The sequence below is a fragment of the Eschrichtius robustus genome, chromosome 17 (assembly GCF_028021215.1).
Source record: "Eschrichtius robustus isolate mEscRob2 chromosome 17, mEscRob2.pri, whole genome shotgun sequence".
NCBI lineage: Eukaryota > Metazoa > Chordata > Mammalia > Artiodactyla > Eschrichtiidae > Eschrichtius > Eschrichtius robustus.
In genome coordinates, this window is record NC_090840.1 from 50,525,930 (window position 1) to 50,538,765 (window position 12,836).

At 45.8% G+C, this 12,836-nt stretch overlaps 1 pseudogene; it reads right to left on the reverse strand.

Annotated features, from left to right (window-relative positions):
• Window positions 1–12,577, reverse strand: part of LOC137751047 (sal-like protein 4) — a 77,341-nt pseudogene extending 64,764 nt beyond the window's left edge.
• Between the last annotated feature and the right edge of the window lie 259 nt (window positions 12,578–12,836).

Below are 12,836 nucleotides of genomic sequence, written 5' to 3' on the forward strand. Positions count from 1 at the left end.
GTAGTTGATTTGAGTAATTTTTCCTCCTTTGTAACTCTTATTTTCCAATGTTTCTCTTTGATGAGAGCATATTATTTTTTAAAAAATTACTTTCATTGCTTTTTTTCCTTATTCCAAAAATAAGCATGTTCATTTAGGAAACTTCAGAAAACCCAACTAAGATTAAAAAAAAATACCTGTACTCCCCACCTGTCACAAATAACCACTGTTAAATTCTCCTGCATATTTTACGTATACATGTATATACAGACACACGCAAATATATTCATACACAAATATATACATATATATACAAGAGGATTTAATGGTGGTTTTATATATGAAAAAATTTTTAATTATAAAAATTCTGGTACCCAGGGTAGGCAAAAACAGGCGAACAGTCCCCTTTATAGGTTCTCTTAATGAGGCTCACTGCTACCGGGGTGTCACACATCTTACATGAGGGTTACGGGCATTCTCTACCCTAGGATGGCAGCCCCGTTTTCTACCTTCAGGATTCACACGGTAGAAAGTGCTTCCGGGTCCCAGGAGAGGAAAACTGCTTTCTGTGTGAGAAGTTTAGTGGCTTTCTTATTCTCATTTTATTCTTTATGCTCAGAATCTAACTTTAGAACTCTCCATATAACAACGGAGGCATGAGTCAAGGATATTTAATCATCTATAACACTGAGACCCTGAACCATCTTCAGGAGCCCTGTTCCTTAGGATTTCTAACTGGGTGGCACCCCGCTGTGCCTCTGGCTGAAGGAGCTGAAAGGTGAATGTAGGACCAGGCCGTTTTCTGTGGGCACAGCTTTCCTGTCCACAGCCGGGTATTAGAGACGGGAATCAGAGTGATGAACACATTCATTCGCGCCCACGAAGATAGCTTCACCAAAACTGGAACCTGGGAGGAAGACTTTTATAGAAACTCAACCCACTCACCAAGCCTGATCCTACTGGGAACCGAGCTGTGGGACTTGCCCAACCAAACCGTGAAACAAGTTCATTCATTCAACAACCACTTGAATGGTGCCTGCACAGATGTGCCAGGTGCCAGTGGTACAAAGATTACCAAGACAGCAAGATCCCTTCTGGTGGTGAAAATGTCCCCTCCTCTCAAAAAAAATGGGTAAACCTGGGAGCAGTCAGTTGTGTAATGCGCAGCAGGAAGAGTTTTCCAGGCAGAGGCTGCGACATGTGGAAAGGGGGTGGAGAAGAGCTCGCTGTGTTCAAGGAACTGCAAATAGACCAGTGCAGCTTCCGAGCGGTGAACAGGAAGTGACAAACGATGAGGTGGAATTCGCAGGGGATTGAAGGCCATGGTGGAAAGTGTGGATTTCATTCTCAGGGCAGTAGAGAGCTAGAAGGAATTTAAACAGACTAGAGACGTGAGGACGGACTTCGGCCACTCTGGTTTCCCTTTCACTCCTCTCCAAGGTGTCCATTCTCCTGTCTCCCCCTCATCCTCACCTCCCCACCATATTCTCAGCTCCTCTCCTCAGGTCCCTCGATTTCTAAGGTAAGTTTCAATCATAAGAGGCCAGAAGACATTCCCAGGAGTTTGCACTGTAATGGTAGTTAAAGCCTTCAGACAAGGGCTGATTATCTGACTACAGAATTGTAGGCATTGGCCAGGAGGTAGGAGAGAACTGGTGGAACATTCTTTAATCCTGGGCTATTCTTCCAACTCTGGTCACACACCTCACAAAGGATCAGACGTGTCTCCAAGGAAGTCAGGTAAGCACCTGGTGCCTACTTTCCTGATGGGAGACCACAGCTCCATCCCCAGGATTTGAATTCTAGGATAAAGGGCAGGATTTGAATCCTAGGGTCTTAAGAACAGGAGGGATCTTGGAGTTTCCCTGGGCCATAGCCCACATCACCCAGGCTCTTCTGGAGGGCAGGCTCAAACTATTTCCTTCATCTTTATCAGATTTGAATAATTGGTATCTCATCATGTTTTCCATCTCTTGATCACCTACTGAGAGGGGCTGATGAATGGAAAAAGAGCCGGCAGGGTCGAGGTAATCCACAAATTAGACACCCCATCTTGCTGTCATCAGAAGTGGTCCGTGTTCCGTTTTCATGAGAAAGAAACTTCAACCTTGAATGACTAAGCTGAAATTCATGGCATTATCTCCCCTTAGTCTTACCATGCAGGGTTTTTTCCCTAATATATCTTCAAGTCTCTGTCAAATCTTTGAAATATTATCATGTAGCTGCTGTAGTACATCTTTTGAATTATGGAAATTTTAATGCAATAAAGCTTCTCTGTTGCCTGCCGCAGTGTCAAATATTATCTGGTAGATCTCATATACCCCAGGTGTATCTCTCTCCCACACCACTCCCCCCACTCATATCCCCTTCAAAACACCAGCCTCGACTTGGCACCGTGGGACTCCTCAATTCACCTGTGTCAACCAACTGTTCATCTCTGGCTGACCCATTTCCTGCCCCAGCTGGCATGGGGCTGAACGGTGATGTTCCATTTACTCTGTTAAAAGTTAAATGTCACCCTCTGATGTGTACTTGCTTTGAAGTTTCCTAGCCATGGTACCTGGGGAAACTTTTGTCTCCATCAAACTCCCCCTCACCCCCACCCCATTCTGTGTGCAAACAAGCCCCTCTTGTTGTGATTGCTCATTTCTGCCCTCACATCCTTTCAGTTGTGGCATTTCTTATTGTCTTACTAACATAGCAACAATGTTTACCCGGGACTTAACTATGAGTCAGACACTCTTTTATAAGCACATTTGGATATACGAACTCATTTCATCCTCACAACAAGCATTCGAGGTTGGTGCAGTTATGAACCCTACATTACAAACAAGGCACTGAGAGGTTGAGACCTGTCCAAGGTCACCCAGCTACTGAGAGGCAGAATCTGTGCTCTTAATCAGTGGGATTTGACACCCCTGTCTCTCATTTTCTTCTTTTCCAACTATCTCCTATGCAACCACGTTCACCCAACACTGATTACTCTGTGCCGAGCACCATGCCAGGCACTGGGGATTCAGGGATGATACTTTGAAACCCTTGCCTACAGTATGATGGAGGAGACTTGCAGGCACACCATAAACCAGAGTGTGCTGGGTAGGGGAGAGGAGGCCTGGACCACGGGCTGTAGGACTTTGAAGGGTGCATTGGAGCCTGTGACACCTCATCTGGGACATGGAATGGGCATTTGTGATAATGTTGTAAACAATAAGTCTCTCTTCCACCATCAGATATTGTTCTGTGTGCTTCTTTCTCTTTCTGCAGTTTTTGAAACTTCAATTTTCTTTGCCTTTTGCCCCAGGAGAGCAGTTTTTGAACTTAACTATGTATTAAGCTCACCCACTGTGGCAGCGACTGGCTGGTTTTCCTCTTGGTTACGTGACTGACACGTTTTTCAGTCACCCTCACACTCAGAGGTGGCGTGTGCCTGAGTCTGGCCAAAGGGATGGGGGTGGAAGCAATGCCAGCCTCCTCTAAGCCTGGCCCATAAAACTGCCCTCGAAATCCTCCTCCCTTCCTGTCCAATCCCAGGATCCAGTGGAGGCCTCAGGAACATTCCAATGGACACGAGGGATTGAGAACCACCAACAATCAATACTGATTTTAATTGCTGCCTCGTTGCCCTGGCTACAGCAAGATCACCTGACTTGATGTTTCTTGGGAGGTTGACAACCACGGAATGTTATTTTGGTCCTTTAAATGTTCTCTTAGAAAACCCTCCTCCAGCCAGTGTTTGCTATTGGATTTACCTGTGAGCAGATAAGAGCTGTGGGTGTCTGTGGGCCCTAACATGCACTGGAGTGATCGGAATAAAAAAAAGCATTTTTTAGGATCTAAGTCTTGTCATACTATATAAGGGCAGAGACACTGAGAGGGACCCCGCCCCCAATAAAAATAATAAAAATATAATACAAATAATAAATCATAAAATAGGTATTATTTTGATAGAATCCAATAAACATAAATACACACATATATGAGCAAAATAATATTTGAGCATCTGGTATCTACCAAGCACTATGCTAATCACGCTACATGCTGTATCTCATTTAATCCCGACAACAGCCCTCAGACGCAGGCATTACAATTATTATCCTATTATACAGATGAAACCAAGGCAGAGAAGGGAAGTTATTTGCCCAGGGTTGCATGATAAAGGAGACAAGCCAGGACTGAAAGGCCATCTGACATCCAGGCCCACAGGACAGTATATGTAACACTCTACATACAGGACCATCACAGAGCTGCCCCCCACACCGCAGCCACTGCCACCCCGTCCCACCCCATCTCGGTGACCCCTCTCAATCCAGACTGGGCCGTACTTCCCTTATCCACTGCCCAGCACACTTTCTATAATTAAAATTTAGTCGATTTGAACAAAGCCCCTGAACCTCATGATTCCCTCTAGTTTTCTCCATGCAGTTTGAGATTCCCCGGCACCATGGCAACCAGATTTTTAGATGAAACTGGATCCCTGGAGGTAAGGAAATGCAGGAATTAAGTGAAGCGCCTTGAAGACCGCTGTGCTGGTAAGTGGTTCCTTCAAGGGGTATCCACTGAAATTCTCACCAGCCTCACCCTACATCATTCAGGGCCATTTTAGCCATTAAGTACCCTCAAGAGCCTACAGAAATATTTAAAGCTCTTCTAAAAAACTTGTAGGGAATGCCATAGGAAGAAAAGAAAACTCCAAAATTGAAATGGACGTTCGATTAAATGCCTGCAAAAAAATCATGGTAAGCTTCATGAATAGTTAAATTTGGAATTCATAAAAAATTCATGATGCTTCAAAACAATAAGGTTTGCTTTTCTTACTCTGCAGAGGTTTTCTAGTTTGCATAATGATTGTTGAGGAATCATGGCCCATCGTAAATTGAATTTATTCCTTGTAGGCAAAATCATTTCAAAAGCAGAATTAGAAAAGTCGTTATCATATTTTTACAGCCAAAATATTAAATAATTTGTTCCAATTGGCCAGATATTGAACACATGAGATGTGGGTGCTTTCTGTTATGTTCGGTATGATGTGGGGCAAAGTCTCCAGAAGGAAGAATCCCTAAAATCCCTTGGAATCACACCACCACCCCAAATCCTGAGAAAGTTCAGTGTAGGCAAGAAACAGAGCCAGGTCACTAGAGGTAAAGGGTGGCCCTGATGGGGTACCCCTCAGCCTGGAGTGGGGAGGCCCAAGAGGGGAAATAGCATTCTCAAATGAAACACAGCAGTTATCCAGCCAGCCCATCGCGGGAAAGAGTGACTGCTTGAATGTGACCAATAGATTCCAGCTGCCCCGACTGGAAACAAGCCAAGAAAAGCCTGCGCCCCATTTTCCCTTCGCTATAGGAAGGAGATTGGGAGGCTTTTATTTTTCAAAGCCAGGGAGTGAGAGGGGCTGCAAAGTGCCAGTGTTATTCTTCCGCCTTCAGGACTGGGGAGCACGCCTTCCTTATCATTCAGCGCTGGCCCTAGAGCTCATTTTGATCGGCGGCATCGCAAATTCGCATCTGTTTTCTTATCAAAGTCCTGGACCGGAGGGAGAACGCAGCAGCTCTCTCCCCCACTTCAGGACGGGTGCAGGGGGAACTCTGTGGTTCTGTGATAAAACGAGAGCTGAGAGCTAATCAGGGAGCTGCCTTCCTCCTTTGTCTGGGCTGCCAGCACCTCTTGATAACTCGGCAGAGGCCGGAGGAGCTCCTGGGTTCTGGGGTGCAAGCCCTTGTTGTAAGGAAGTCTTAGGACCTTGGTTTTCTCACTTGAAAATGAGCATAATAATTCCTGCCACTTTTTCCTATCACAGAAATGCTGGGCTAGAATGGGATAACGAATACAAAATTGCCTTAAGAGGTTTGCTACTCAAAGTGTGGCCCTCAGACTGGCACCCTCAGACTCACCTGAGAGCCTGTTAGAAGTGCAGACTCCAAGGGCTCCAAAATTTACAAACAGCTCATGCAGCTCAATATCAAAAAAATAAACAACCCAATCAAAAAATGGGCAGAAGACCTAAACAGACATTTCTCCAAAGAAGACATACAGATGGCCAAGAGGCACATGAAATCATGCTCAACATCACTAATTATTAGAGAAATGCAAATCAAAACTACAATGAGATATCACCTCTCACCAGGCAGAATGGCCATCATCCAAAAGTCTACAAACAACAAATGCTGGAGAGGGTGTGGAGAAAAGGGAACCCTCTTGCACTGTTGGTGGGAATGTAAATTGATACAGCCACTATGGAGAACAGTATGGAGGTTCCTTAAAAAACCAAAAACAGAGCTACCATATGATCCAGCAATCTTACTTCTGGGCATATATCCAGAGGAAAACATGGTTTGAAAGGATACATGCACCCCAATGGTCATTGCAGTGCTGTTTACAATAGCCAAGACATGGAAGCAACCTAAATGTCCATCAACAGATGAATGGATAAAGAAGATGTGGTACATATATACAATGGAATATTAGCTATTAAAAAGAATAAATAATGCCATATGCAGCAACGTGGATGGACCTGGAGATTATCATACTAAGTGAAATAAGTCAGACAGAGAAAGACAAATAATATGATATCGCTTATATGCAGAATCTTTAAAAAAAGTGATGCAAACGAACTTATTTACACAACAGAAACAGACAGACTTAGAGAATGAATTTACGGTTACCATGGGGAAGGGTCGGTGGGTAGAGACAGATTGGGAATTTGGGATTGACATGTTACACACTGCTATATTTAAAATAGATAACCAACAAGGACCTACTGTATAGCACAGGGAACTCTGCTCAATACTCTGTAATAACTTAAATGGGAAAAGAATTTGAAAAAGAATAGATACATGTATATGTATAACTGAATCACTCTGCTGTACACCTGAAACCAACACAACATTGTTAATCAACTCTACTCCGATATAAAATAAAAATTTAAAAAAACAAAACAGAAATGCAGACTCTCAGGCCCCGCCACAGACCTACCAAAGCAGAATCTGCATTTTAACAAGATCCCAGGTGACTTGTATGCAAATTAAAGTTTGAGAAGCCCTGATTTAAAAAAAAAAACCAACTCTGCACGTCTTGTAAGCTATTACTTACTGGGTGATGATCTGTTGAAAGTCTTCTCTTAGCTTCGTGAGGCCAGGCCCCTAGTGGCTTGTTCCCCACTATACCCCACTTTTTGGCTCAGTCCCTGGCATAGAACAGGCACTCAGTATTTGTTTAATTAATTAATAAGCCTTATATCCTGTGTGACTGACCACACAGAAAGTAGGAGGAAGAGACAGGGTAGTAAGCTCATGCCCAATGAGCCCTGCGATCCACCTGGTGAGGGTAGCCTGCATTTGGCCTCTGGTACAATGCCCAGAGCAGCGCTGCAGGTGTTCTCAAACCTTACCACGCATCAGGATCACCTGGACGCCTTGTTAAAGCAGATGGCTGGGCCCCACCCCTGGAGTCTCTGATTCAATAGGTCTGGGTGGAACGGAGAATTTATATTTCTAGCAAGTTCCAGGTGATGCTGGCACTGCTGGTCCAGGGACCCCACCTTGAGAACATGGCCTAGTACCTTGATGATGCCTGAATAAGTGTCTTCACGTTTTAAATGCAGAATAGGAGGCATTCACAGTGACAAAAATATCAAATGGGCAGGAAAGCGTTTTCTGACCAAGGGATATGGTGGCTATTTCAGGCCTTGGCTCCTCGTCAGGTGACTGGGGCAGCCTGAGACGGGGGCAAGGACAGGGGGACCGAGGGGCCAGGGGATGGGTGGTGCTAGTGGCCATGAGTTTATAATTTGGGGCTCAGAGGCATGGTTCCAGGTCCTGGCTTGGTCAGCATCACTTGTGTGACCCCTAAAGGCTACAGTTTTCCTCCTCATGCCAAGATTCCTGAATCACCAGGGTGGGACTTGGGTGTCTGTTCAGTGTGTCAGTCAGACAGGCATTCCAGGGCTACTTGCTAACAAACAGTAACAGGAACAGTCATTCCCTCTATGCCAGGCCTTGAACTAAGTACTTTATATACATACATACAGACAAGTAGATATGTATATTTTATGAGATTTTATATATATGTATAAATTTTATATATTAAAAATTTTTATATATTTTATATATAAAATCTCATAAAGTCATCACAGTAGCCTATGAGGTAAATATATTACTTTTCTATTTGTGGTTGATTTTACCTCCAGATTTCCTACCGTGACCTGCCAAGCCTGAGGCTCCAGCCCGGGCCTCCCTCTTCACCCCACTTAGTGTCTCTCTCCCTTGCTCGCTTCCCGCCAGCTCAGGGCCTCCATCCAGAAGACTGAGAGGACCCATCTCTTTCCTTCCTCGGGACCTGCACACAGCTGTTCCTTCTGCCAGACAAGCCCCCACCCCTGCCCCTCTGCCCGTGAACTTCCTCCCATCCTGTGTCCCATCTTAGCAGCCACTTCCTCCGAGAGCAACTCTCTGGCCCTCAGGTGAGAGCAGCCCCCTCTGTTATTCTGTCCGTGCACCTGTTCCCTTCCTATTGCCATCTGCAATTACTTAGACAGTGGTGCTGTGTCCACCGTGGCCTCAGCTCAGACGGAAAATCCAGCTGGTTCTATTCAGCTCCTCCTACTACTCCATTTCCACAGAGGTGTCCAAGTCTCATCCCCTTGGTTTAGATGGATCTCCAAGTGCCTGGGATGCTTGACGAGGTGGGGAGTTTTGTGTGTGTGTGTGTGTGTGTGTGTGTGTGTGTGTGTGGTGGGGGACTGGACCTCAAGGACAGCCCAGCCACTCCCTTCCTGGGTCCTCCCCACAGAAGGCAGCCCTTCCTCTCCATGTGAAGACTGCCTTACTCCGCTTCCCCCCTCTGCCCCTGTTCTTTGTTGCCATGCTGTCTTCTCACTGTCCTCTCTCCAGGCCCTGGCTTATCTAGGTTCTTATCCAGGAGAGGAAAACAGACTGTACAAGCTTCATGCATCCAAGCATCTTCCTGCATTGCTGTATAATGACCAGGTGTACTAGTGAGAAGGAGGATGGAGATAGAAATATACAGAAAACCACCAGGTTAATACTTGCCATATAATAGTGCCCCATATCTTTTTATCTCTGTGTTTATTGATTTACCATTCAATACCCTGTACTGGGTTGAACAGTGTCCGCCACCCTCCCCCCCAAATTCATATCCACCTGGAACTTCAGAATGTGACCTTTATTGGGAAAGAGTGTCTTTACAGATGTAATTAGTCAAGATGAGGTCATATTGGTTTAGGGTGGGCTCTAAATCCAGTATGACTGGTGTCCTTATAAGAGGAAGGACATTTAGACACAGACACAGAGGCACACAGGGGAGAAGTCCATGTGAAGACAGAGGCAGAGATTGGAATGAGGCATCTACACGCCAAGGAATGCCAAGGGTTGCCAGCAACCCCCAGAAGCTAGGAAGAGACAAGGCAGGATTCTTCAGTAGAGACTTTGGAAGGAGTCCAGCCCTGCCAACACCTTGATTTTGGACTTCCGGCCTCCAGAACCGTGAGACAATAAATTTCTATTGTTTTAAGCCACCGCATGCGTGGTCTTTGTTACAGCAGCCACAGAAAACTAATACACACCCAATAAGACTCTAAAGCCCTTGAGGGCAGGAGCCATGTCTATTTTGTTCACCTTTGAATTCCCAGTGTCTAGCAGTGTCTGGTGTGGTGAAATGGTCCAAAATAAACTTTTGTCGAGTGAAGGTAGCTAAGCCTGAGCAGGTGTGACTGAAGCAAGAGGGAAGAGGGAGGACTGAGGTGTTTTGTTTGGTTCCACAGAGAAAAACAGCAGCAAGAGTCAGCAGTTGAACCTGGCTCTTTCTTCCTGAGCTCACTCTCACATGCTGAAATGACTAATTTTGGTGAATGCAAATCATAGCTGCAGCCAATGTCTTGAGTCCAAGGCCACAAACGCGTGAGCTGAGCCAGGGTTACAGTCACCAGAGTTTATTTTTAAAGTAACCACGCCTGACCTACAGGATCAGAGGGCTGAGGGGTAGACTTTCCCAAGGGCCGCCCCTGTGTGGCCACCTCTCCTCGACAGAGAAAACCACAGGCTTCAAAATGGAAGAGGCCCTCAGCCTTCCCCCAACACAGCCAAGGAATAGCTCCCCTCCCATCTGTTACCTACATGCTGACCACTTTCTGGTGTGTTTGACACCCACAGGTCACAGGCTGTTGCTCGTGGCTTGCTCCAGTTTCTGGAATTAAAATGATAGGCATGAGCGTGCTCTGTAGCCCACAGGGTACAGCTGCTGGGGCCAAATGCTCTCCCCCAAAGGTGGGGAGCTCCTGCTCAGCCCTGGGGCTTCCCCGAGAAGGGACAGCCAAGCGTTCTTCAGAACTGTTGGATTTGGGGGGTTTTCCTGCTAAATGAGCCATAACCAGCAATCAGCTGTCCATAGGTACAACATAGGTTGCCAAAGATGGAGATCCTCCTTTGTCTCCGGGTTCTCCCCAGGACCTGGGTTAAGAACGCATTTCTTGAAGGTTCAATCAGGATTTGAAAAAACAATAAGGAAAATTTTTATTAACCTGGTGGGACTCAGGGTAACTTTTTCTTTTTTAGTCTCACAAATTGTACTTTTCTTATTTAGTCTTTGTACCAATGAAAGATGACTCTGACACTCTCAAAAAAACAGAAAAGAAAAGAAAAAGAAAAGAAAAAAAGAAAGAATACATTATCCATTTGTCCCCAAGCTGGGCTTCGTTGGAAGTCTTTGCATTCACCCTCTCCCACCACGAGAACTCCTGTGGCCTTATTGAAAAAATGAACCCCAAACTCCATATATCTGATTCTAAAAATATCAAGGAATGATGCCGACTTTTACTGAAGGTTTCTAAGGGAGGGGAGTGGGGGTATATATACTATGTCACACAGCATGACCTTCTTTAAAATTGTCCTTTAACATATCTTTCTTTACCCCACAGCTTCACCCCTTGCACTGGCTTCTCTGGCTACCTTCTCCATCTCTATCTTCCAGGCCCTGTCTCTCTCCTCAAACCTGCAGCCACACAGGCTCTCCTTCCAGCTCCCTCCTCTTTCCAGCCTCTCCCTAGAAGACTCCTTCACCTGGGTAGCTCCCTCAGCTTCTCTTACACAGAATCATTTGGCCTCTCTGATTGTCCTCTGTACCCATCACCCCACACAACACAACAGCTGAACTTGTTGTACTGATAGGATGTCCTTCCTTCCTGGAAAGCATGTGGTTTCCCACTCACAACAGAAATCTTTGGGGGATATAAACAACCACACCTTTAGTTGACATACATGACACCGGGGTGTTCTGGGTGGTCATATTTCATCCTCCCCATTTCCTGTGAGGTTGGAGAGCTAGAAAATGTGTGGTAGAGACGGGGTAGGAGATGGCCAGGACTTCAGCTCCAATTCCATGAAAGGATCGAGGGTTTATGAGAATCAATATGAGCTCACCCTGTGGAGATGCATCAGACATGGCACTGCCCTTGAGGAGTTTATAATGTGATTGGGAGAAACGTATATGAGACAATTCTAGAACAAGTTGAGATGGGGATGTGTGCTAAGGGCCCTAAGAGTTCAGAAGGGCAGGTGGGTACAGTCTGGAGAAGTCTCAGGAAGCTTCAAGGTGGACCTAGAAGAAGGGCTGGGTATAACCAGGTGGAGGGGAAGGGAGAAGGAATCCCGCTGAGGAACGTCTGTGTGAACAAAGACTGGGGGTGGGGGTGGGTGGATGGTGCCACATGGTGGGGAACAGAAAGGAGGGCCACTTGGCGAGTGATCCATTTCCCCAGGCATGTACCTCAACCAGTCTCATTACTTTAGAACTGAACATGAACTATACCCCTCCTGGACCTTCTCCCATTCCCATCTGTAGGGAGGCCTATGGTCTGGTGGACAGGCAACCAATCCTCCACTCACCAAGGATTGAGGTTCCAAGACTGGTATTCAGATTGGTTGATTGGCTCTGAGCATGCGTTTTCCCATAGAAACAAAGCTAGACGTGGGGGTTAGCATAGGTGGAATAAGACTAAAATATGGGTGTGTTGAGCTGGGGTCAGGCTGGTACATGGGTCATTTTAACGCAGTTGTGGTAGGGAAACCCTAAGCAAGTAAGAAGCTTCATGAAAAAATTCGATTTTTCTTTTTTTTGTTTTTAACTTTTTATTTTATATTGGAGTATAGTTGATGAACAATGTTGTGATAGTTTCAGGTGTACAGCACAGTGATTCAGTTATACATACACATGTATCTATTCTTTTTCAAATTCTTTTCCCATTTAGGTGGTTACATTATTTTTTTTTGAAAAAAATAATGTTTTTCAAATGAGTTATTTTAAAAATTCAGAGAAATGTCAGGTTTCTACAACATTCCATGGGAAGTTGGTGAGCAATGCTCCCCGGATGTTACACTGAGTGTTAGGCTTCTCAGCTGTCCTAGAAGTACTAATGGTCACCCTGAGCCCTGTCTCCCCCAGAGTCCAGAACCAGAAGCACGAGGCCTGCTGGGGCTTCGGCCACACGGCAGTGCAGGAGAGACCTGCGGCTTTGCTGCAGGATGGGGCTGGGGGTGCGTCTAATGTCTTTAATGCGTGGGGACTTAGCCGAGGTCCAGGCGGCCATCATGGCTATGGCTAACCGGGGGGTAGGGCACCACAGTGAAGATCAGGTGGAAGGAAATATGCAAAGGCAAGCAGGTGGCTGGGGTCTGCTTCAAGGGGTTTATCTTATACCCCGCACAACCTCAGGCACCGCCTTGTGCTTTTGAAGGCAGCATCTAATACTCCAAGGAAGGGTCTGGAAGAGCTTGGTTTGGTGTTATGCTCCACAGTGATGGCTGAGATCCAGAAACTGGGCCTCAAGCTGTCTAGGCAAGTTGATA